This window comes from Staurois parvus, unplaced genomic scaffold (assembly GCF_062004578.1).
Source record: "Staurois parvus isolate SC_StPar_1 unplaced genomic scaffold, SC_StPar_1.0 ptg001432l, whole genome shotgun sequence".
NCBI classification, from domain to species: domain Eukaryota; kingdom Metazoa; phylum Chordata; class Amphibia; order Anura; family Ranidae; genus Staurois; species Staurois parvus.
This window is the reverse complement of record NW_028319228.1, coordinates 10,872,716-10,900,161: the sequence shown is the minus strand read 5'-3', so window position 1 is coordinate 10,900,161 and position 27,446 is coordinate 10,872,716. Positions and strand designations below refer to the sequence as shown.

The window sequence follows — 27,446 nt, the reverse complement described above, 5'->3', positions numbered from 1 at the left end:
TCATCAGAAGCAGGATAGTTTATTTTGGGTTGTTCTTTGGTGGTAAACTATGGTAATAGCAAGAAATATACAGCTAAATTAAGTTGGCCAGTTTTCCTTTAATAATAAAAATAAAATTCAGGAGATATCCATAACCATTTATGACCAAAAGAAAGTCCAAGTTGTCCTGAAAAAAAAACAAAAAAACAAGGTATAATCCACCTGGATACACAAAGTAGTTGTGATGATATGTACAGTTTTACTAACACATCTCAAAGTTGCAAAATTGTGTTCAGGCATTAATATTTGTTTTACCCTCAGTCACTTAAGGGCTTAAGCATAGAGATTAGTTTCGGTGAGCCTATGTTCCAAAGCCAAACATAATGAAACTTCCAGTAAAGTTTTTGAATTTGATTGGTGGCTCTAAGAAACTTGTTAGCACTGACACTGTGATGCATGAGGATATATGTAAGTAAGAGAAAGAAATTGCTGGGGGTATGTTGCCATTGTAAACAGGTGTACACATTGGGTTCCCAGCTCACCAGATTAGAAAGTTGGATGGACTAGTGCACAATGACTATGCCAGGTTAAAAGCTAAAGCTGTATGCAGGTAGACTCTGTTTTTATTATACACATCAAGGCTTCACTTTCAATTTTTTCTAGAGCGTACCTAGAAAATAATGTTAGATGATCTGCCAGTTATATTTCTCAGCATGAATGAACTTCAAGCTTTGATCAGTATTCAGTATTTAGCAACAAATATTTTTTACAATTCAACTTTTATGCTCCACTTATTTATTTTTCAGGACTGGTTTGATTGCAAAATTTAGATTTCAAAACTTCTTTGTGACAAATGTTTTTAAAAAGTGTAATTCCTTTGCTAGCGGTATGACATTTCATTATTCAGCAAGCTAAAAATGATTCTGGACTTAAGGTCAGCTTTCTTTGTATTAAGATGGGTGTACTATAGATTCAGTGGAGGAGTGACATAGCCACCTAGGGAAAGGAAGTGTGTTTTTTGCAGGATTGCCAGGTGCAAATAAAGTGAAAGAAGCTTGAAAAAATAAAATTAATGAAGCCAGCAGAGCAAGGATTACTTAGCTGCAATATATATATATTTTTTTTGTTTTGGCTTTAGATAGTCTTTAAAGGATAAATTTACCTTTATACTAAAAATAATAAATGCCCATTGTTTTGCAGGTAAAAAATGTGCATTTATTATTTTTTGTTGCAGGAGCCTCTAAAGCTTTGCACCAGTGATCAGCAGATCACTGGTGCCATGCAGGGCTCCTGCAGATCTATCGTTATATCTGCTTACTCGTACGGGATGTACGGGCAAGCAGATATACAGTACTGACAGGAAGTCTCAATGAACTTCCACGGCACTCCACCACTGAGCTCTGTGGTAGTTAATTGAGAACTACAAGCTGATAGCCGATAAGGCTGCTGGGACTTGTAGCTTCTCATTCACAGAACAGAGTGAATGAGTGATGCAGCTGGGCTGGTGTGTTTTAAAAATTTGATAGCTAGCTAGGGGAAAGAAGATTCTCCCACTAGCTGTCAATGAAAGGGAGCAGGGACTGGTGCATTCATAACATGTTACATGTTACACCCTGAAAATGGGTGTAACATGTAACGTGTAACATGTAACACGTTATGAGAGGTGAACTTATCTTTTAAGCAAAAACCACAAATGTTACCACTAGGAATGGGGTTCCAGTTTTTGTCGGTGAAACATAGTTTGCTCAAAAAAGTGAATCCCCATAATGCAGTTTCTGACTTGTGAACTGTGGCGAGATGTTAAAATATGGCCAATAATAGTGGTTGGCAAATGAGGCAGCCACCTCCCATCAGCCATTTGTGAGTATGTGTTGGAGAAGTGTGGGACAAATTTCAGCGATTTTATTGAGAAATAGTAATCAGCGCTACTGGACAGTTAGCTACTACCTACAGAGCTATACAGTGCTGTATATTGCTACTGCTGCATTGCACTGAGCTGCAATGTGGTAGCCTACAGGGAGGGTCAGTGTAACATTTTTATTTCACCAAAAAAAACCCTAGCCCTCCTTAGATCATATAGGTTTTATAGACTCTACATATCAAGACTAAGATCACATTTTAACAATGTTGGACATTACTGTTGAATACTTCATATTCACCCAGTCACAGAATAACATTACATTATTATTATTATTATTATAATAATACAGGATTTATATAGCACCAACAATTTGCTCAGCGCTTTACAATATAACGGGAGACAATACAGCAACAATACAGTTCAGTACAAAAGGGAAAGGAGGGACCTGCTCCTTGGAGCTTACAATCTAGGAGGGAGGGATAAATGATATATTGTAAGTGTCCATGCATATTAGATGTGTTCTCAGAGATAAGGCTGACAGGGTGTGGCTCTTCTGGTGGCTTCTGAGATAAGGTGTTGGTGCCTGGCAGTGTCCCTGGCAATAATCCATAAATCATGAAATAGTGACTCTGCAGTATTTCTTCTGAAAAACATGTTTACCAAGTGTCAAACATGTCCAGGTATACTGTATGCCTCCAAACATACATATTAAACTATTATAATTTCTAATAGAGCCATTCGTAAAATGGCAGACATTGCTGCGAAATGGTAAGTGAGCACTTCCTGCATAATCAGCACATCTTTTACCTGCTATATAACACCTGGTCTGAGATTCCTCTTCAAAGGCAGCCTACTATAAATACTTACTTGATGTGCAGCATGTCTATGCTATAGTTTTCCCTCTTCTCTCTGACATAATCTGCTATAGTTTTGATTTAAGTATTGTAAAGTGGAGCCAATTCAAACCATAACTAAGATTAAATCTACTCCCACCCCCATTCTAAGCTAATTCTATCTACCCTGTAAAAGGAAAGATGCCTATACTTACCTATTCTGAAGTCACTTTGGTCTCGTTACATGATCTTTCCAGCCCCAGCTTCAGTGAAGAGGAGAGATCGCTGACAATGGCTGCAGAGCCTGGGTGATGACGTTACCCATTTGGTTACTGTAGGGCATCCATTGTTGGCTGCTTCTCCTCTACACTAAAGCCAGTACTGGGACCGGAGAAACTTCAGAATAGGTAAGTATAAGCATCTTTCCTTTTACAGGGTCTGTACAATAGGTTTAGAATGAGGATTGGAAAAGATTTAGGCTTAGTTATAGTTTCACTTGCCTTCCAGCTGTCTTGTCTCTCCCTCTTACATTGCTGCCTACATCAACTCCAGCTATTTTATGTCTGGCTATTGTCTCTGAATTATGGCTCTGTAACTCTTATTGCTTTGTAAGTAAAAAAGAAGATCACAGGCTATGCTAAGAAACACTTTGTCACTGTTTGGCAATCTTTAAGTTGAAGGATTTACCTTCATTTTATTTTGAAGTGTAAACTTTCTGATAGCTTTTAGATCTGTTCTATTACTTCAGCTGCTCATTTGTGGCACATTACTGCTAGATAAAAAAAAATATGTGTCTCAGGAAACACTACCTGAAAAAAGATGTTTTTTTTTCTAGTTAAAACGAATCAGGTGGGGTGCTTTATGTAAACTGAGGAATTCTGTAAAATTAAAACAAATTTGTCCCTGAGAATCATAGGGGTTGAATTATTAAGGGCTTGTTTACACAAGTTTTGAACTCTGATTAGCTATAAGTCCTCATGCACACTGGATGTTTTTACAGGGGCTGTTTTTGGCTTTTGATGGTTTTTTCTACAGCCAGTAAACCCCAAAGCATGTTATCCTGTGTGTCCATGCACACACAGACTGTAATCGGCGTTTTTTTGCAGGGGCGTTTTTTGGCTGGAAAAAAAACAGAACTAGTGGGTTTCTAGAGAAGTTTTTTAGCTGTAAAAATGTGGCAAAAATGTGGTAAATAGTGGCAAACCAGTTATTTTGGATGGTTTTTTGAGCAAAAAAAAGTTTTTTAAAAAAAAAAACGCTAAAAATGCAAATCCAAAAAATCACAGCAAAACGCAGCTAAATGCTAATGCAAAAATGCTAAAAAACACGGAAAAAGTTGAGTTTTTAACGTGACTTTACACAGCTAACGTTACCAGCATTATTAAAATGCCTAGTGTGCATGAGGCATAAGGGACAAGGGAGAGCTGCCCATACAATTTGTAAAATTAAAGGAGCTGGTAGCATCAGCATTAAAAATAATGAGATTACTTGCACATTAATGTCAAATAGTAGTAAAGGAAAAAAAGAGTAGATATAGAGAATAATGTGGGCAGTGGGGGAAGGAAAAGGTTGGGGGGAGGAGAAAGAGGCAGTGATGGTCTAGCTAGGTGCAGCCTTCAATCTTTCCTTCTGTTTAATCAAAGGGAGAGAAGTGAGCAGTCAATATTATGTCTTGGGTTTGCTCCAACCAGTGGGACCATATTTTTAAAAATTTTGAGTGCGTGTCATTTAGTGTGGAAGTGCGTTTTCATGAACCATGGTACCCATAATCCCTTGAACACAGTACCTTGTTTCACATCCATCAAGTTCAAGGTCGGCTGTTGCCATGCTCTGGTTTGACGGGTTTGCAGTTATGTAGTAACACTTCTCAAGGGTTTCGGGATATGTGTTTGTTAAGGTAAGAAATGTCTTATATGCATGTCTTTTAATGATGAATGCCCTTTTGGGAATCACTTGACAAATTCATCAAGGAAGTCACTGGGGAAGAGGTGCTACAACCACACAAACAAAAAGCTTAAGTTTCCTATTTCTATAGCTTCTACTTCCACTCTGTCATGGTTGGCGGTCAGGCTCGGAGACCAGTAGCTACAGTGGGGATCGAAAGTTTGGGCACCCCAGCTAAAAATTTGTATTAATGTGCATAAAGAAGCCAAGGAAAGATGGAAAAATCTCCAAAAGGCATCAAATTACAGATTAGACATTCTTATAATATGTCAACAAAAGTTAGATTTTATTTCCATCATTTACACTTTCAAAATAACAGAAAACAAAAAAATGGCGTCTGCAAAAGTTTGGGCACCCTGCAGAGTTAAAATCTTGTACTGCCCCCTTTGGCAAGTAGCACAGCTTGTAAACGCTTTTTGTAGCCAGCCAAAAGTCTTTCAATTCTTGTTTGAGGTATCTTTGCCCATTCTTCCTTACAAAAGTCTTCCAGTTCTTTGAGATTTCTGGGCTGTCTGTCACGCACTGCTCTTTTAAGGTCTATCCATAGATTTTCAATTATGTTGAGGTCAGGAGATTGTGAAGGCCATGGCAAAACCTTCAGTTTACGCCTCTTGATGTAATCCCCCGTGGATTTCGAGGTGTGTTTAGGATCATTATCCATTTGTAGAAGCCATCCTCTCTTTAACTTCAGCTTTTTCACAGATGGCATCAAGTTACCATCCAAAATTTGCTGAAATTTTATTGAATCCATTTTTCCTTCTACTCGTGAGATGTTCCCTGTGCCACTGGCTGCAACACAACCCCAAAGCATGATTGATCCAACCCCATGCTTAACAGTTGGACAGAGGTTCTTTTCATTCAATTCTGTGCCCCTTCTTCTCCAAACGTTCCTTTGCTCATTCTGGCCAAAAAGTTCAATTTTAACCTCATCGGTCCACAGAACTTGTTTCCAAAATGCATCAGGCTTGTCTATATGTTCATTTGCAAAGTTCAAACGATGATTTTTGTGGTGAGGACGTAGAAGAGGTTTTCTTTTGATGACTCTTCCATGAAGACCATATTTGTACAAGTATCTCTTTATAGTGGAATAGTGTACCACAACTCCAGTGTCTGCCAGAGCTTTCTGGAGGGATCGTGCAGTCAAACGTGGGTTTTGAATTGTTTTTCTCACAATCCTGCGAGCTGTTCTGTCTGATATTTTTCTTGGTCTTCCAGATCTTGCTTTAACTTCCTCTGTTCCTGATGACTGCCATTTCTTAATTACATTCCAAACAGAGGATATTGACATCTGAAAACGCTTTGCTATCTTCTTATAGCCTTCTCCAGCTTTGTGAGCGTCAACTATTTTCAGTTTCAGTTTTCTAGACAACTGCTTAGAAGAACCCATGGTGCAGATTGTTGGAGCAAGGTCAGATGAGTCTGGGCATTTAAAACCGTTGAGATTGACATCACCTGGTCTTCCGAGACGATGATTGAGAACAATCCATGACACTGGCAGGTCTCAGCTTTGCAAAGGAGGCAGTGCATGCTATAAATTCTGCAGGGTGCCCAAACTTTTGCAGATGCCATTTTTTTGTTTTCTGTTATTTTGAAAGTGTAAATGATGGAAATAAAATCTAACTTTTGTTGACATATTATAAGAATGTCTAATCTGTAATTTGATGTCTTTTGGAGATTTTTCCATCTTTCCTTGGCTTCTTTATGCACATTAATACAAATTTTTAGCTGGGGTGCCCAAACTTTCGATCCCCACTGTATAGCAGTAGAGAGGCTCCCATCGACCAGTAAGATAAGTACACAAGCAGTTCACCCTGGTTGATGATGCGGGTTCACCTAAGGCACAGGGTCTAAACATAAATTTTGCTGTGTGCTATTGCCACATCACAGTCCTAAGGATCACCTCACCAGGAGGTGAGCAATCCTGTGTCCAGTAGCAAATATAGCAGGTAGGGACCAAGCAGAAGCATCGTCAGTAAACAAGCCAAAGGTTGGTAACAAATGGTTTGGGATTGAGCAGAAGCATAGTTGAGGAGCAAGCCAAAGATTGGTAATGAGTGGTAGATAAGATATGAATGGAAACAGGAGTGAAAGGAGCAAGATATTAGCTGAGAAGAGCACAATAATCAGACAAACAGAAAATGCAGAGACATGGCTTAAATCAGAAAGTTTATTCGAGGAGCAAAGAGTTTGAGGTTAATCAAGGTACCAGGAAAGATTGTCTAAGGAATCAGACAGGGAGCTTTCCAGCATGTCAGGTGGCACAGTGAGAGGAGCTACAACCAAACACTACAGAGGTCACAGGTTTAGATCCTGACAAATTCTAGGGGTTCTTTTTGTTCTCAAGGTATCAACCTCCTTAACCAAAGAATATAATACATGAAGGTAAAAAACTTTGAGCCTTTACAACTACTTTAAGATTTAAACCTGGTGCTCTCTGCTCTTTGGAAACCCCCCTTTGAACAAATTAGAGACATTCCTTTGGAAGATATCACCTTTAGTCCTCATGCACACTTGACGTTTTTACAGCTGTTGTTTTTGGCTTTGGATGTTTTTTTCTACAGCTAGTAAACCCCCCAGCATCTTATCCTATTTGTCAACACACACAGACTGTAATCAATGTTTTTTGGCTGGGACGTTTTTTGGCTGGAAAAAAAACCCAGGACTAGTGGGTTTCTAGAGGAGTTTTTTAGCTATAAAATCGATCTAATGCTGAAAAACGCAGCAAAATGCAGTAAAACATCGCAAACCGGTGTTTTGGGACCTGTTTGACCAAAAAAAAATCCGCTAAAAACTGGAAACATGGAAAAACACCGCTAAACGTGGAAAAAGGTCGCTAGACACTAATGTAAAAACACTAAAAAAAAGCTGAAAAACTCACATTTTTAACATGACTTTACACAGCTAACATTACCAGCATTATCAAAACGTCCAGTGTGCATGAGGACTCAAGGTTGCCATGTCTGTTACGTGTGTTTCTTAGTGTGTGAGTTAGCAGCCATCTTTTGTAAAGTGTCTTTTCTTGTTTTGTACAATGACAAGGTGGTTTTCAGACTAAAACCTTCCTTTTTATCCACTGTGGTCTCCTCTTTTTATCTCAGTGAGCACTTACATTGCCCTCCTTTTCCTCTGTCCTGCCTGAAAATATGACAAGGAAATTTTCCTACGTTGCATGAATTTGTTCAGGGCTATCATGTGTCTACCTAAACATTAATAGAGAAAAAAGGCTCTTTCAAATGTGCCACATCCTTAAAGTGTTACTAAACCCTCAACAGTAAATTCAGTCTGTATATGCAGTAAAGCATGCTTGTTATACTCACTATGGAACATAAGGGGTTAATCCTCTGCATTGTGTAAAAGGCTGTTTGATTCTTTCTTCTTTGTTCCTCCCCTTTATCAAGTGACCACCACTTACCTCCAGACTGAACATGCACATGCTCACTTTGGTGTATATTGCTAGAGAGGTTTTTTTCTTTTCTTGGGAGAGTGCATGTGATCAGCACTGTCCAGACAGAGGTCAGGGGATTTCCATCCTCCTAGAGCAGAAAGAAAACTCCTCCTACAAGCTTTAGCTAGTGCTGAGTTGGACACAGTTAGAAGTCACAAGACTGGTCTAACTGCTGATGAGAGAAGGTATTTAGCAGTTTATATTTATTAAAATAATTGCATTTTTATGTTCTGTGGGAGACCAGATATAGTGAATGCAGGGTCCTGGGTTTAGGAACACTTTAATTCACATGTTCAAAAGAAAATATATACAGAAGGCAGGACTTTTGAAGCACTACACATTAACAAAAATTTTTTTAAAAGAACTTTATCTCTTTATTTATACAAAGATTTAAAATCTATTAGATAAAAGCAATCCCCAAGGTACATCAGAAATATATCAAGATCCCAAATTACACATACTTCTGTCACCCATAATTGGAGCATTGATGAATATATATCAAAAGCAAGCAGAAGCACAAATCCCCCCTAATATTCAAACTGTAACACTCCTTAGGTGTTTGTGACAGATGGTGTTAGCTCAACACGTTTCCTGGACTCTACATGTTCTGTTTCATCAGAAGATTATGGTATTAAATTAATTCTAAAAGAAATTAAAAAAGAAAATTCACCTATTGGTAGATTTAATATTAAATACAGTGATGAAAAACATAATATTTGATGTCCAATTCTCATCATGCATCACCCCAGCATAAATGTCTTGTAGAAAAAATATAACCGAAGGTATCGGGATTCCCTGCAAGTGTAGGAGGGGGTCAATGCAGAGAAAGAGAAGGGACACAGACCCCACAAAAACATCCATTGTACCTAATTTTGCATCAACTTTCTTTTTCTTTCATATACTGTACATGTCCTTAAGATTCTAAAAGGGAATAATATTTTGATTAAAAAGGACAGATTACCTCATTTAGATACTCAATACCTGTTTCTTTATTGTTACTGAAAATAGGCAGAGACTCCCATCTTATACATATGGAATTTAAAGTGGTTGTAAAGGCTGACGTTTTTTACCTTCAAGCATTCTATGCATGAAGGCAAAAAACCTTCTGTGTGCAACAGCTCCTCCAGCCCCCTCAATACTTAACTGAGCCTCATTGCGATCCAGCATAATGAATGACAGCCCGTAATGACTGGTCCCGGGTCTCTGTCTCCCCATTGACTGAGACAGCAAGCTGGAGCCATTAGCTCCCACTGCTATCAATCACAGCCAGTCAGCCAATGAGGAGACAGAGGGTGCAGGGCCAAGCCACGGCTCCATGTGTGAATGGACACATGGAGCAGCGGGTTCCCCCATACCAAGCTGCTTACTGTGGGGGCACCCAACAGGAAGGAGGAGCCAGGAGAGCCTGCGGGGGACTCCAGAAGAAGAGAATCCAGGCTGCTCTGTGCAAAACCACTGCACACAGTAGCTAAGCATAGACATGTTTGGTATTAAAAAAAAAAAAAAAATTAACCAGTTGATGGTATATGCCAGATTAACAAAAATAAAAATATTGTGACAGCACTTAATCCCCCTAAAATCTATAGATGCTAAGCTAAAAACATAAATATGGCATAAACATTAATAATACTAAATCACAATGCAAAACAAATAAAAAACCATTACAAGTCCATTAGTGATACAAATTCTATTTTATGATAAATAAACTCCTAACATTATTATTATTCAGGATTTATATAGCGCCAATAGTTTGCGAAGCACTTTACAAAATAAAGGCAGATATTACAGTTACAATACAATTTGGTACAAGAGGAATCAGAGGGCCCTGCTCATTTAGAGCTTACAATCTAAGAGGATACAAGTAATACAAAAGGTAATAAATGTGGGGGGTGAGCTGATGGAAAAAGTAAAAACTCTGTACAGTATATTAGTTAGAAGCAGGATAGGCTTCTTTAAAGAGAAGGGTTTTCAAGGATCGTCTAAAGATGGACAGAATAGGAGATAATCAGCCAGATTAGGGTAAGGAGTTCCACAGGATGGGAGATGCTTTGGAGAAGAGCATGTGAGGAGGTGACAACGGAGCTAGAGAGCAGGAGGTCTTGGCAGAAACAAAGAGAACAATTTGGTTGGTATTTTGAGAGCAGGTTAGTGATGTAGCTGGAGGCAGAGTTGTGGATGGCTTTGTAAGTCGTTAGTATTTTTAATTTCATTTGTTGGGTGAGCAGGAGCGAGTGGAGGGATTTGCAGAGAGGGGTAGTAGACACCGAACGGTTGGTAAGGTGGATGAGTCTGGCAGCAGCATTCATGATGGACTGAAGGGGGGGATACCTATGTAAAGGTAATGCAATGAGGGAAGTTGCAGTAGTTGAGTCGAGAGATAACCATGGAGTGAATTAAAAGCTTTGTCGTGTAGTTGGTTAAAAAGGGACATATTCTGGAGATGCTGCAGAGGTTGAGGATGCATGATTTGGATAGGGATTGGATGTGGGCCTGCAAGGACAGTTCAGACTCCAGGGCTTCCCCTAGCACCCTGTCATGCAGGGATGGACTGATAGTTGTGCCATCGATCTTGGCCCAGATGTCAGGGGAAGAGGCACATGGGGGAGGAAATATTATAAGCTCAGTTCTGGATAGACTGAGTTTGAGGAAGTGGTGTGACACCTCATCTGACAGTCTGATATGTCTGTTAGTAAATCAGATTTGGATGTCATCAACAACGAAATAGCAGCTGACCCAGGGAAGAGTTGTAGATCAAAAATAGGAGAGGTCCAAGGACAGAACCTTGGGGGACCCCGATGGTAAGAGCAATAGGAGAGCAAGAAGTAGAGTTGTAAGTGACACTGAAGGTGCAGTGAGATAGGTAAGATGCGAACCAACGGAGAGTACAGTCACAAAGACCAAGGTATTCGAATTTTTTGAGGAGGAAGGGGTGGTCAACTGTATCAAACACAGCAAAGAGGTCTAGGAGTAAGAGTACAGAATAGCTGATTATTGGTTTTAGCTGTTAGTAAGTTGTTTCTGAGTTTTAGGAGAGTAGTTTCTGGGGAGTGTTGTGGGTGAAATCCATACTGATGGGGATCAAGAAGGTTATTCTCAATGAGATGGCAACTTAGCCAGTTGTAGACTAGATGTTCAAGGGGTTTGTAGGTAAAAGGGAGTAAGGAGATGGGTCTTAGGTTGTTAAGACTGGTTTGGTCCAATGAGAACTTTTTAAGTATGGGGGTGACTCGTGCATAATTTAGAGGTTTTGGAAAGATGCCAGTAGAAAGGGAGAGATTGAAGATATGAGTTAAAGAGTTTAGGATAGGGTCAGAGGGTGACCATAGTATTTGCACAGGAACAGGATCCAAGGGGCAGGTGGTTAGGTGGGTTTAGTGACCTCCTCTATAGTAACTGAGTTAAATGAGAAAAGTATAGATCGCGCAAGTGGACAAGGAGTGTTAGGTGAGGGAGATATCTGTACAGTGAATATCTTGTCACAAATTGTACCAATCTTATGTCTGAAGTGATTGGCGATCTCCTGGACAGTGAGTGAGTTAGTGGGTGGAGGTAATGAAGGACGAAGTAAAGAGTTAAAGGCAGAAAAGAGTTGATGGGGATTGCGTGAGAGGGTGTTAATGAAAGTGATAAAATCAGGTCTGTCTTGGCAGTGTGGAGACAGGAATTGTATTTTTGGAGGGCAGATTTATAGTGGTTGAAGTCCTGCTGGGAAGACTAAGGTCTTACACCACAGATGCTCAAGAGCATCTGGTATTCTCTGATTCCCAGGGTTGTAGGGGCCTAATTCTGTGCCTAATAAGGGGGGGGGGGGGGGAATGTATCCAGGGTGGATGACAGTGAATTGTTATAGACAGAAGTGGTCAAGCTGGGGCAGGACAGGGCTGAGATTTTGTCATCTGTTGCAGGAAATCTGTTGCAGGAAAAAAGAAGAGAAGAGTTAGGATGGCAAAGGTTTCTATGGGTAAATGTTAGGCAGTTACGCCGGGTGGCAGCTGGGAATCTCCAGCCAGGACCCAGTGATTGACATCTCCAGCCTCCAATAGCAGTGCAGGTAGGGCGGACTGTGCGTGCCACCTGTTTTTAACTCAATTTTAATAAATGGTTATATGCGATGGGAGCATTTTTCTTGGTCTGTGTCTCTTTTGGGTTCAGAGCTGCAGAGAATATTGATATCTGTAAGATAGCCATGAAAATCCGAAAGTCAAAATAAACTGGAGGAGTGGGAACCTGAAGGGAGGATAAGAAGAAAAAAAGCTGAAAGAATCCTGATACTGGTGGCACACCGCAGTAAGCGTTTTTTTGGAGCGTTTGATGATTAAAAGGTCCCACATATTCTGGTGAGTGATTAGTGAGGTGGGGTGGTCACCAGAGCATGGATTGTTATTTTGAATCTTCACTCTTGCACTGCGGAACAATGGCAGATACCCCTCCAAAAAACTAAACTTTGCTTATCTATCTGATGAACTTCTATTGGTTAAGTCCATAAAATTTGTATGATATACAGTATTTGCACTTTTTGCAGAAATGTAATTAGCTTGTGGTTTTTGCACATTTTAGCACCATTATATGAGCTTTTGAACATTTTTGTTTTCGTGATAGTGATAATATTTGCACAGATTTTATGGGTTAGCAGCTATACCAGGTTTGCACTTGATTGGAGTATTTGCATAAATTAGTCATTAGAAAGTTTGCACAATATTCTGCATGTTTTCATTTGTATTGTTTTCTAACTAGTGTTGGCAGGATTCGCATAATAGGATAATATTTAATCAGCCCAGGAAATAAAGAGACAACACATGGGGTTGATTTACTAAAGGTAAATAGGCTGTGCACTTGAAAGTGCAGTTGCTCTAGATCTGAGGGGAACATGCAAAGAAAATAAAAAACAGCATTTTTGCTTGCACATGATAGGAATCAGCAGAGCTTTGCCTCATTTCAGAGCTTCCCCTCAGATCTAAAGCAACTGCACTTGTATAGCACTTTAAGTGTGCAGTAAATTTACCTTTAGTAATCAACCTCATGGTGTTTACAGAAATGCATTTAAAAAAAATCTTAATATTTAAGTTTTTAGCAGAATACAAAATGCAGTATAAAATAAAAACAAAACATCAAATCATCAGGGGAGACCCATGTTTCAAATGTAACAAAAAAATAACTGTGGTTACACAAGGCTATGGCTGTAGAACTCAAGGAAATTATCCAGAGTATCAATCTACTGTAAGGGGTTTCCCTTCCACAGAAAAGCAAGGTCCCCCCACTGTCAGGGTTTGCTTTCCACTGATTTATAAAGCTACAATTTTGGGTTTACGGAGTATGGCAAAAAAAAGGGCAGGGGAAGGTGATGTGAGAGGGGGTGGGGGTGTGTTATCAGAGGTTCATCCCCAGTGGCAACATACTACAGCCTTCGAGGGCGGGAAGCCCTTGAAGGGCTCAGGAGGTGACTTCCCACCAGTTACACTTCAAGGCTCCAAGAGCAGAAGCTATAAACTGTCAATTTCAGGTGGCAAGGTCGACAATATAACTGGAGGAAAAGGTATATTCCATCCAGTAGAACCAAGTTTTGCCAAACTTTTCCTCTCTGATATGCAGAGGCAAGGATGTCTTCCATTCTGTAATTTTATAGCATTTTTTTTATTTAATTGATTTACACTTTTTATAATTATTTATTGAATTTATTGTACACCTTTGGAGTGCTGGCATTAATTGATGTTGACCTCCCACGAATGCCTAACACAAACAAGAAATGTAAACCTGTTTTTATTATTGACTTGGGAATGTTAGTGAAATTAGGGTGGCACTGTGTGCAATAAGACTTTCCCATTTTCTCAATACAGACCTCATTAACAGCACAACTCTCCTCCCCTTTAGGAGGTTACACATAAATTTTTTTCCAATGTGACCAACCTCTGCTGGCTCTGCTTGCTGGGAAAATAAATCTGCTTTGCAAATTAAACTTCCCTTTTGTGTTGTATGGTGAAATACCATTGCTGGAGAATCATGTTTCAACTAAGTAACTTGCTGTTCTCTCCAGAAACACGGTTTTCCAAGCTGAGCGGCTCATAGTCAGTGATCACTGTGAACTTGTGGCTTTACAGAAGCGCCCACATCATCACAAGACACTTCTCCTCAATGGCAGCATAAGTTAGCTCCCTGGAGAGTAGCATACTTTTCAGGTAGAGCATGGGATGCACCTCTCCTGACTGATCCAACTGGCTAAGGACTAGATCTAAGCTATAGACAGTAACATTAGTTTTTTTCACCATAAACCAATGTTTGCAATCTTGAAGCACAGGAGACTCATTTGAGGCCAGGTATTCTCGCACTCTGTCATCCAGGACACCAGCTTTGGCAGTTTCTGCTTTGTTAGGTCGTTCAAGGGTTTAGCCAAGATACTGTGCACACACATTTCCTAGCTGGCTGTCTGCAAGAATGACATAACCTGGTTCTTGATTTGAGAGGTAGGCCAGGCCATGATTGCCTTGACCATCCCTGACTCAGGGTGCCTCCTCCTACCTAGTGTCCCAAGCACTGGACATCTCATGCCAGTCTGACGCTTCATGAGTTTGACTATCAGATTAGCAACTGCCAGTTTGTAGGGCTGAGTACTGTAATTTCATCCAGGTAGGTGACTGAATGCTTCAAGCAGGTTATTCACAAAAAAAGGTGGCTGGTACATTCCCCAAAGTCATTACTGTAAGCTTGAATGATCCAAATGGGTTGACAAAAGCAGACAGCTGTCAGCTTATCCAACAACCCATTTACCCTGGGTAGGCATCAGCAGTGATGGCATTCAGCTTCCTGTAGTACACACGAAACCTGGGTGTCTAAACCTTTTTAGGGACTATGACTACTGGTGATGACCAGACACTATGGGACATCTGAATTACCACTAAATGTAGTACATCCCTACGTCCATTTTGTTGACTGCAAGATGCATCATCCCTGGTTAAGATGGTCACCATGTGCCACAAGCATTTTCCAGCAACTGAGCTTCTTGTGTAGAGAAGAGGATTCATTTTGAGGTCTGTCTCCAACTCCCCAATGTCAGCTAACAGGTCTAGAAGTGTGACAGTCTTTTCCTGGTCAGGACAGCTGCAAACTGGCATTACGTGTGCTGTTTTTATATTGTTTGTTTTGGACATTTTTATATGGCGTACTTTCTGTTTTCAACCTCCTTCTCCCAAACTTACCACACAATTGACATAATTCAGGCCCTTTCTGATTTGATATGGCCTCTTCAATGCTGCCTGAAGTTTGTTTTTCTGCCCTGGGTGTAGAACACACATCTTCTGAGTCAATTTGCATGTGTGCTCTCTAAAAGTACAGTCGTACCATCCCAATCAGTGTCTCTATTATGGCCCAGAACCTTAGAAAATGACCAAAGAAACCTTAGGGCCATTAACTCTGCCTTTCCAAGTATCTCAGATTTGGTCTAAGGGTCTTCTTACTAGACTTCTGTATAGGAACTCAAATGGTGAAATGCCTTTGGAATCTTGGGGCATTTCCTTATAGGCAAACAACAGCTGAGGTAAATATTATTTCTTGGCACATCATGGCAGCACACAATGGGTTGTGGCTTTCTCCCACAGCCCAATAGGACTGGTTAGCTTTAAATAAAAGACAGTCGCGAGGTATCCCCTACCGCTTGTTGCCCCAGCCAAGTTCAACCTCCCCTGGGTGGAAGTCCTTCCTGTACAACCTCTAAAAGAGCTATATGGTTGGAGCCCCATTATCAGCCCTAATAGTTGCTGGGTTTGTGGAGGAAAGTCACAACTGACAAGTTAGTATGTCAAGCCCGCTTGGAGGAAGCACCGACAGACTTAGAAGCGGATATCAGGGAAGTAGCAGCTTTGATTGAACAATCGGCCAAGGAGTCGATATATGAAGCCTCTACTCTGTAGTCCGCAGTTGAATTGGAAAGGTTGTCAGTGGAAGGGCAGTTAAGGAGGCAATTTCCTGTAGCGAAATAGAGAAAACACTCCACAAATTTAGAAAGTACTTACCAAAATAAATCTGGTTTAATTTCCCTTCATTGATGGAGGAGTTAATCCAGGAAGAGTGGCAAGGACCAGAGAAAAGGACCCGTGTGAACAACAGGTTCTTAAAACTGCATCTCCTGAAAGAGCTAAAGGTCAACCTGCTGCAGTTGTCTCTGATGATGGAGGCATCATTAATGTGAATGGTAAGACACATTACCTTGTGTTTATGTTCAAGGACATTCTAGTCCAAAAATTAGATCTAGATCTGAAGAGCTCTAATGTAGCATCTGGAGGTGCCTTCAGACCAGCAATAATGTTTGCAGCAGTAGGCAAAGCAATATTGAGTGCGAGGACTAATATTGAAGAAGCCCTTCTGGAGGAAGTGAAGAGAGACAAAGTGGTAACAGCTTTCTAAGAGCTGAAATTGGCAGGACTCTTTCTAGCGAAGGTGTCAGATGTTATTAGACGTTCTTTAAGGTTGATGTTGTCCACAGTCACGTCAAGGAGGGCATTATGGCTGAAGCCATAGTTAGCGGATCCTGCCTAGAAGTCAAACTGGTGCAAGATACCAATCCATGTTGGAGTGACCAGTGGCAAGTCAGGGCTAATACCATCTGATAAAATCAGTAGAGTCAGAAAGGTCAAACCTATAGGTGGCAACTCACTGATAGATACGAAGAAGCACAATCTTACAGTCCTGGAAAAGATTACAAAAGGAAACTGGAGAAGTATCAAATATGTATTATTTAAAATCTAGCCTTAAAAATCTAAGGCACCTGTTCTGGGAGAACAGAAAGAGTCCCCTTTTTGGGTGCACTCATCCTAGTGGTACCTGTGGGAGCCAAACCAAAGCTATGTACACACACCTGGATGGAAAATATTCAGAATTAATGGACCATAATCTCTGTATTGGAGTGAATTTGGACGAAGCCCAACTTCCAATCACTTCCAGCCAGCCAGGCTTCCGCTTTCAATAGAAAAGCAAACATTTTTGGTCCAGTTAATGACCGAATTATTTAAAAAAAAAGCTATAGTGAAGGTTCCAAGTGCCCTGAGGAGGAGAGGATTCTGTTCACCTCTGTTCCTAGTACAAAAAAAAACAAAAAACAAAAATCAGGCGCTCTATGCCCAGTGCAAAACTTGAAAAAAAAACTCAACAAGCATATAATGTTGGCATTGTTCAAGATGCAGAATCTCCAATCAGTTCTATTATCAATAAATCAGGGAGATTGGATGCTTTCTTTAGATTTATCAGATGTCTGCTTACACGTCCTAATCCATCCTGCATTTCACTCCCACTACTCGTTTTTCCTTCAGTCTGTCAGGAATGGACTTGCCAATAACGGTGGGACTCACCTGCCTTGTGGGATGCAGTACCAGGGCTGGCCAGCGGGTGCTCTCAGCAATCAGAGACTCACCCCTGCAGTCAGCCAAAACACCTGAAGCTGATTGCAGGGGTTGCATTTAAGGAATGGCCAGACTCACAATCAGGGCCTTGGTGTGTGTTTTTCCATGGGCCCCTGTATCTTGTAACCTGCATTCCTGTTCCTGTTTCTGCCTGACTTGTTGCCGACCCTGCCTGATCCTGACCTCTGCTGACTTCTCCTGTTTGATCCCTGGCTTGTGACCCTGACCATTCTCTCCGCCTGCTCCTCCTGTACCTACCTGCCCGATAGTTATCGACCCGGCCTGCCTGACTACGTTGTGCTCTCTATGTGTATGTACCTGTGTATCTATATCAGTTTAGGTTTGGGTTTGTTTCACCTTGTTGTATGTATTTGTGTTAGCTTGGGGTTTGGTGCACTGCGTTTATATTTGTATTGTTAGTCTCAATAAATTATATTATTTACTATATCTGAAGCCTACATTTCCCTGTGTCAGTCCACACACTTCTGGTCACACCCGCATCCCTGACATTACACCAAGGCCAATCCTGACCAGAAGTGGCTGCACAGGGAAGCCATCTTGGCTTATTGTTGCTGGGAAGAATGGATCTTGATGAGGTGGTGTATTTATCTCTGCTAGTGTTTGATGACAGGGATTATGCTTATCAGACTCTGAAGGAGTATCCCAGGGATCAACTACTAGAGTGTATAAGGATCGCTCTTTGCCTAGTAGATCAGGGCACAGAATTCTCTGAGGTGCAGCCATTGATTCAGGTTTGTGCTGAGTTGGTTTCATCCGGTACCCCCGAATGCAGGGATGAATTTTTGCCGCCATTTAGTGCCGACCAGGTAGAGTCCCTGGTATGGTTATTAGAGGATGATGTGGATTACTTTCTGGAGCGTTATTCTGCATGTTCACAACAGGTACTAAGAGATTGTATAAACGCAGTGCAGTCTTTGACCAGACAGGCTTTGTGTAAGCGGAGCTTTGTTCAACCCATACTGCAGACATGGTCAGACTTGTTGCACCCAGCCTCAGTCGGCTTGCAACATCATTCCTCTGCTCAAGGCACTCTTCCTGCATCCCCGACAGCACCCCCAGTGACGGCCCAGTATACTCTGCTAACTGCCACATACCAGTCACCTGCTCCCACTCGCTGCACCTATCCTTTCTTTAACCCTGTAAAGAAGTCCTCTGTAGCAACTGCTCCCTCCTCTGTTCCATCCTCCAGCTCTTCTCTGTCTTCAGCGGCTCCATTCGTTTACAGACCTGCGTTTACTTACAGTGCTCCAGTAACTAAAACCAGAAAAAAGCGAAAATTCTTTCCAACCAGTACCATCCTGCCAGTATCCAAACCGGTCAGCCTGCCGTCTGAGAACCCGCCTTCCGTGGTTCAGCCTGGTGCCTCGGCACCCACAATTTAGCCTGATGTCTCTACCCATCCTGATGTCTCTACCCAGCCTGATGTCTCTATTCAGCCTGATGTCTCTATTCAGCCTGATGTCTCTACCCAGCCTGATGTCTCTACCCAGCCTGATGTCTTTACCCAGCATGATGTCTCTACCCAGCCTGTCAGGTCTCCCGGGTGTGACCAGAGGTGTGTGACTGACGCAGGGAAACGCAGGCTTCAGATAAGTTATAAACAATATAATTTATTCAAGACTAACAATACAAACATAAACGCAGTGCAATACTAAAACATAACTCAGTGCAAACAAACCAAACCAACCACCCACAGATAACAGTACATACAATGCAGGCGTCGTCAAGCAGGCTGGGTCAATATCAATCGGGCAGGTAAGTACAGGGGGAGCAAGCGGAGAATGGTCGGTGTCACAGGCCAGGTTCAGCAGGTAGCAGGCAGTGTGGTACAGAGGGTCAGGCAGAGGGATGGTCAGGGTCACAAGCCAGGGATCAGAACAGGAGAAGTCAGCAGAGGTCAGAATCAAGCAGGGTCAGCAACAAGACAGGAACAGGAACGCAGGTTTACAAGATACAGGGCCCAGGAAAAACACAACACCAAGGCAGAGTCTGCAAGTCTGAATGTCCCTTAAATACACCAGTATAATTAGTTCCAGGTGTTTGACTGGCTGCAAGGTTGAGTCTCTGATTGCTGGGAGCACCCGCTGGCCAGCCCTGGTACTGCAGCTCACAAGGCTCACAATGCCTGCTGCCCTGCCTGGTGGCCCAATGCTTGCTGCCCTGCCTGGTGGCCCGGTGCCTGCTGCCCCACCTGGTGGCCCGGTGCCCGCTGCTCCACCTGGTGGCCCGGTGCCCGCTGCTCCACCTGGTGGCCCGGTGCCCGCTGCTCCACCTGGTGGCCCGGCGTCCAGCCTGATGTGCCTCCGTCCGGTGCCCAGTCCGACGTGCCTCTGTCCGGTGTCCAGCCCGAAGTGCCTCCGTCCGGTGTCCAGCCCGAAGTGCCTCCGTCCGGTGTCCAGCCCGATGAGCCTCCGTCCGGTGCCCAGCCCGATGGGCCTCTGTCCGGTGCCCAGCCCGATGGGCCTCTGTCCGGTGCCCAGCCCGATGGGCCTCTGTCCGGTGCCAAGCTCGATGTGCCAGTCTTTGATATCCCACCAGTTACCGGACCCGGGCGGTGGAACATTTTACCCAGCTAGGACTGTTTGGAGCGTCCTGAGGCCGCTCCTTGAAGGGGGGGGGTACTGTCAGGAATGGACTTGCCAATAACGGTGGGACTCATCTGCCTTGTGGGCTGCAGTACCAGGGCTGGCCAGCGGGTTCTCTCAGCAATCAGAGACTCACCCCTGCTGTCAGCCAAAACACCTGAAGCTGATTGCAGGGGTTGTATTTAAGGAATGGCCAGACTCACAGTCAGGGCCTTGGTGTGTGTTTTTCCATGGGCCCCTGTATCTTGTAACCTGCATTCCTGTTCCTGTTTCTGCCTGACTTGTTGCCGACCCTGCCTGATCCTGACCTCTGCTGACTTCTCCTGTTTGATCCCTGGCTTGTGACCCTGACCATTCTCTCCACCTGCTCCTCCTGTACCTACCTGCCCGATAGTTATCGACCCGGCCTGCCTGACTACGTTGTGCTCTATATGTGTATGTACCTGTGTATCTATATCAGTTTAGGTTTGGGTTTGTTTCACCTTGTTGTATGTATTTGTGCTAGCTTGGGGTTTGGTGCACTGCGTTTATATTTGTATTGTTAGTCTCAATAAATTATATTATTTACTATATCTGAAGCCTACGTTTCCCTGTGTCAGTCCACACACTTCTGGTCACACCCACATCCCTGACACTGACCAACTCCCTCAGGACATGCACAAAGGTCTTACTGTCTGCCATAGCAAGGGGATGAGAATACGCCACTGTTTGGACAGTATCCTTCTTCTAGCCAGCAATGGGATGCTCTGCTACACAATCTACAAACTTTTTGGTAGCTAATCAGTTTGGAAGAAGAGTTTCCTCTGCCAAATCAAAATAATGATTCTCTTGGGGGTATTTCTGGATACTCTAAAGGTGCTTTGAGAGCAAACTTTCTTCCAGCAGAACAGTACCCGAGTATCCTTGGGTCTTCCTAATCAACCAATTGTTGTTTTCGAAAGGAACATTATCACGTCAGATGCCAGATAGAAAATTTTGGGATGCATTTCAAGGAGCAGGCTGTTCAAGGCTGTTCAGCTTATGAGGCATGGTATTGAATGCTCTCAAACTGAGAGCAGCATTCAAGGCTCTTCTGGCATTTGCTCCTTTTGATAAGAGGGACAATAATTGTACTGTGCCTAGACAACAAAATGGCAGTTGTATACATAGAGAGTTGGGGTCGAACAAGTAGTTGAACTCTGATGTTGGAAGTACAACTGTTGATTGAGCTCAGATGCATTGAGGAGACCTGAGGCAGCCTGTGTGCCAGCAACTCAAAGTCAGCAGATTTGTTGAGCAGCTCCTTCTGATCAAAGAACTAGTTGTCCTTAAGCTAGAATGTTCAGTCTGTTAATTCTGAAGTGGGGATGTCCCCAGATAGATCTAGCGACAACTCCCTGGAGTATCAAATGCAGCAAATTCCTAAAGCACCATACCCATCAGTGAAGGGCAGACTTTTTAGACTGCCAGTGGAACTTCCAGTTGAGGCATATCTATCCCCGAATGCTTAGAATCTGGATATGTTTAGCTGACTCAAGCAGATTTCTGTAATAATATTTGCAATTGTACCATTTTGGCTGAAGAGACTCTGGTTTCTCTCTCTCCTACAGTTGAACATTTAATTACCGCTGCTTCTGCCAGTGATGCCGGATCTGCTTTCTCATGGCCAGTTTTTCCCATCTATTGCCAGGAGGCTTTTGTACACAAGGAGTCTTACCTAACGTTCTGCCCTGACAGAGTAGCCCTAAAACCTCGGGACCACTTTTTTCTCTAAGGTGGCTTCCTCCTTCCACTTTTAACCAGGAACTCAATTTGCCATCTTTCTTTGGTGAATCGGGAGAACCGCATCCTCTGTATGTTGACTGTATGGCCTACTTGGCAGCCACCTCTTCATTCAGGCAAATGTAAATCTGTAAACCCAGATACTCCTGCACTTAGGGATGGACTCAAGTGTAGTTAGGACCACATCACAAAATTCTTGGGATATGCATGCCTTGCTGCCACTAGTAAGGGCTAGCCACTATATGTAGAAAAAGAAAAAAAAATCTGCGCTAGTTTCAAACTATCAAGTAAAGCAGCTTTCACTATACCATGATACTGGATTCTCACAAAATATTCCCAAAAAGTGCAGCACTTATTGGAAAGTATGTGTATCATGCAAATAAAAAAAATTACATTCTAATGTGTTTCTTTTACTGAAAAACAATAATGAATAAATTGCAAAGCCATATATTACCCTACTAATTAATTGTGTGAATATATTACATTGTACAAAAAAAAGTTTTTCTAAAATATACTGAATGTGTTGCAAAGCCAGATATTCAGTGGTGTATTAGTGACTAGTGAAGCCTAATAGTTTTGCATAAAACAAATCACCTACTCACTTAATGAGTAATTGATATGCAAATTATACTATTACGCGCAATACCAACAAAGTATATACCTATGGTGATATATACCTATGGTGATAAGTAAATACACAAAATATTGTATAGTATACATAAAATATATAATATAAATATAATAGATGTGTTTTTAATCCTATGTTTATATAAGAAAAGAAAAATCTATGTGGGAAGAAAGTTCGTGTGAGAAAAAGAAAGGTCCCAATTAGAAAGCAGTTATCTTTGCACAGATCAAAAGGGCTGCAAGGGCTGGGACAGTGATAAATGGTTACTAACATTGATAGGTAAAGTTGATCTCGGGAATATCCAATTGCCTCTTGGGGGATCAGGAAGGAATTTTATCCCCTGCAGGAGCAAATTATGTTATGCTTTGCTGGTTTTTTTGCCTTCCTCTGGATCAACTGTGGGTGTAGGATTATAACTTGTTTTTTTTTATGGTTGAACTGGATGTCTTTTTGTCTTTTGTCTTTTTTTCAGCCAGACTAACTATGTAACTATCTATCCTCTTGACCGAATGACAACTATTTCCACATGTGCACAACACTCCATGCAGAAAGAGAGGCTTACCAGAAATGCTTGACCCTCAGTTTAAAGAGTGGTCAAGCAAAACTTTATAGAAATATCTCCTGTGGCTCCAGCTTCATCCAAGTACAGTACACAATACACAACCACCAGAAAAGCCCTCATCCACGGTCAAAATCTACTTGCAGAGGTTTAAGTATCCAGATCAAACATGCACCAAACAGCCTGCATCAGGTTAGACACAAACTGCAGGTCTTGATCACGGAGGACCTCTGCAAGGAAACTGATTCTCATAAAGATTCACAGAACAGCATCAGTGACTTTGCATGCCCTAAAAAAGAAAAGTGCCACTGGTTAACTACTGTCAGGTGCATTGTTTGGCTTAAAGGGTAATAATGGCTAGTGGCAGAATTACAATTGCAAGAAAAAGTATGTGAACCCCTTGGGATTACGTGGAGTTTTGCATGAATTGGGCATAAAATGCACTCTGAACGTTATCTAAGTCACAACAATAGAAGAACACAGTCTGCTGAACATAATACTACACAAACATTAGATGTTGCCATGGTTTAATTGCACATAACATGTAAACATTCACAGCGCAGGGAGGAAAAAGTATGTGAGGCCCTAGCTTAATGACTTCTCCCAGAGCTAATTGGAGCCAGGAGTGAGCCAACCTTGACTCCAATCAGTGGGATGATATATTGGATGTGTTGCTGACAGCTGTCCTGCCCTTAAAAAACACACACCTGTTTTGGGTTTACTGGTTTCAAGAAGCACTGTCTGATGTGAACCATGCCTCACAGAAAAGAGCTCTCAGAAGACCTACGATCAAGAATTGTTGACTTGCATGAAGCTGGAAAGGGTTACAAAAGTATCTCCAAAAGCCTTGATGTTCATGTGTCCATGGTAAGACAGACTGTCTACAAATGGAGAAAGTTTAGCACTGTTGCTACTCTCCCTAGGCGTGGTCGTCCTGTAAAAATGACTGCAAGAGCACAACGCAGAATGCTGCATGAGGTAAAGAAGAATCCCAGAGTGTCAGCTAAAGACCTACAGAAATCTCTGGCACATGCTAACATTTTTGTTGACACATCTACAATAAGGAAAACATTAAACAAGAATGGAGTACATAGGAGGACACCACGGAGGAAGCCATTGCTGTCCAAAAAGAATATTGCAGCACGTTTGAAGTTTGCAAAAGGGCACCTGGATGTTCCACAGCACTACTGGCAAAATATACTGTGGACAGATGAAACCAAGATTGAGTTGTTTGGGAAGAACACACAACACTATGTGTGGAGAAAAAAAGGCACAGCACACCAACATCAAAACTTCATCCCCACTGTAAAACATGGCGGAGCGAGCATCATGGTTTGGGGCTGCTTTGCTGCCTCAGGGCCTGGACGGATTGTTGTCATTGATGGGAAAATGAATTCCAGAGTTTATCAAGACATTTTGCAGGAAAACGTACGACCATCTGTCCCCCAACTGAAGCTCCGCAGAGGATGGGTGATGCAACAGGACAATGACCCAAAGCATACAAGTAATTCAACCGAACAATGGCTGCAATAGCACAGAATACGCCTTCTGGAGTGGCCCAGTCAGAGTCCTGACCTCAACCCGATTGAAATGCTGTGGCATGACCTTAGGAGAGCGATTCAAACCAGACATCCCAAGAATATTGCTACACTGAAACAGTTTTGTGAAGAGGAGTGGTCCAAAATTACTCCAGATCATTGTGCAGGTCTGATCTGCAACTACATGAAACGTTTGGTTGAGGTTAATGCTGCCAAAGGAGGGTCAACCAGTTATTAAGTCCAAAGGTTCACATACTTTTTCCTCCCTGCACTGTGAATGTTTACATGTTATGTGCAATTAAATCATGGCAACATCTAATGTTTGTGTAGTATTATGTTCAGCAGACTGTGTTCTTCTATTGTTGTGACGTTCAGAGCACATTTTATGCCCAATTCATGCAAAACTCCACGTAATCCCAAGGGGTTCACATACTTTTTCTTGCAACTGTATATCCACTGCCACCTTGTTTAACATTCATCAATTACTGACAAACGTTGTAGTAGAGCTTTGTTAACATCTTCCTAATCAGCTGGCAAGTAACAAAGGACCAAGCTAGCTATGTCTGTAAGCATGTTGGGGCAGCACAGTGGCTAAATGGTTAGCACTTCCGCCTGGCAGTAGGTCGCTGGTTCAAATCCTGACCATGGCACCACATGCCTGGAGTTTGCATGTTCTCCCTGTGCCTGCGTGGGTTTAATCTGGGTACTCCGGTTTCCTCCCACTCTCCAAAGACATGCTGGTAGGTTAATTGGCTCTTGTCTAAATTGGCCCTAATATGTATATGTATGGCTGTGAGTTAGGGACCTTAGAATGTACACTCCTTGAGGGTTAGGGACTGATGTGAATGTACAATATATATGTAAAGCGCTGTGTAAAATTGACAGCCCTATATAAGTACCTGAAATAAATAATAAAAAGTCTGCATCACTAAGGCCTTGGTCTTAGTGATTCCCAAGTGATCTGCTAAATGTTGTGTGCCAGCTTCAAGTCTGCCAAATTGGTTATACACAATCAGCTGTCTTTTAACCATTTCTGTCTCACTGTCCTGTGGGGACAAATTCTCCCTATACAACATTTTGGTATCCCAGTAAACCTTTTGTTTACTGGAGGGCTGGAATCTATGCCTTTTATCTTCTCAGTACTTGGGTCAGTATGTGGTGTTTGCTCAAAGGTGCTAGATCTTTCATCCAAGACCCCTACCTCTTTCATCCCACTTCCTACCCCCCAGTCAATGGATGAAGGGGAGCAGGTTCCCCCAACCTGGTGAGCACAAACTATTTTTCTGAGATGATGTCCTTTTCTTCTACTAGCTCAGGGTGAATGAGAATTGACTTCTGTGCCAGTGTCTGCAAAAACAGTAACAGTTCAGTTTCCCATACCAACAAGTTGTAGTTTACTATTATTGCCCCTTGCTTTTCAACTGATGATCATAGAGAAATTTATACAAGTTGACAGACAAGGTGAAGTCTGTTCCTTCTGTTCAAGACAGACATTCTTGTACACAACACATAGCAGTTACTTACCTTCCTCCTTCGAGCGGATTTTACCCTTAGTGTCACAGCCATGGACAATTGGGTGCACCCACCTTATGTGGCAGCTTCCTTAAAGGGTTGGCGTACTCTTTGGGTGACCACCCATGCAACATTTGTACACATAGCCACTGGGCCCCCAGTTGTGTATCAGTATGACCTTGTTTGCCTCTCCAGGCCCTAAGCCTCCATGGTTCTCTGCTGCCACCTGGTCTATGCAGTCTGTAGACACTACTCCAGGTATGCTCCACCTGTTGTTACTGGCCACAGGCACTGCTCCTGGTACACACCACCCGTTGCCCCTGGCCATAAGTACTACTCTTGGTATGCACCACATAATGCTTCTTGTACACTTCACTTGTTGTTTCTCGCTGCAACCACCACTGCTTGTATTTTCTGTTTGCTCCTGTCATCCTCTGATACTGTGACAAACATCATCAGTGCCACATTTTCATCAATTTTGGCAGAGCAGGTAACTTCCTGAGCTTGTTTCTTGCTCAAATCCAGGGTATTCCATTTATTTCCACCTTGTATTCTCTTAGAATCTCCACAACTGAAGGCACCATGTTATCTTCCAGTCCTATTCTCTGGCAGACTGCTACACTCCAGTTGTTGATTAGCTTTATTCATGGATGGTTTCTCTACTGATTCTTCCCAAGTCCTTCATCTCTGTAATTCTGTGACTTCCATGACTGCAAACTCACTCTCCTTTCATCAACTGGAAGAGGGGCAGGTTTTTTTCTTGAGGTGAATCTTGCTTCTTTGGCTGCATATCCAAAGTCTTGCCTCATCTGTTCCACTCCTTCTTATCTGAAGCTTGCAGCATACAGTTCATCTCCCTTATAAGAATAAAGCAGCCTCAGCACATTTCCAAGTAACTACTTCTGCTTTGAAAGAAACAGTGCATTTGCAGGAGCCTTAAAGTATGCACACATTATTTATAACATTTGCCTGTTGCCACAGTTAATTTCTCAAGGACACATTCAAATATATACTATGTATGTGCTCCTAAAGTACACGGAGGCATCACCTCAGTTGTTTAGGTACACAGTGCAAGCACTGAAATGGTTACTGTAATTTGTATAGGGAGTTTATGCTTTAATATACCATCCTTTAATCCAGTGCCTGCTTATTGTTCCTCTCATTAATATTTCCCCAAGGCTATATTAGCCTTCCTAAGAGGTGGTCAGTGGTCCCCTACCCATATAAGTGGAGATATATGCAGCTTAGCAGGTATTTGGCACTCAAAGTGAGTAGGCGGGACTGCCAGGTTGCTCCCTCAACATATTTTGTCCCTGGGATTGACCAAGCTTCGTCAGGATTTTCTGATGATTGCCATGGTACAGCTCCCTTCCTTAATCCAGGTGAAAAGTAGG

General features: G+C 42.2%; 1 long non-coding RNA gene across 1 annotated transcript; it reads right to left on the bottom strand.

Moving 5' to 3' along the window:
- Positions 1 to 26,818, bottom strand: LOC149436053 (uncharacterized). The gene is made up of 2 exons (XR_016308341.1): positions 26,127 to 26,818; positions 1 to 166 (listed from the first exon to the last, which is right to left on the bottom strand). It is a non-coding gene; the product is annotated as an uncharacterized LOC149436053 (long non-coding RNA).
- Between the last annotated feature and the right edge of the window lie 628 nt (positions 26,819 to 27,446).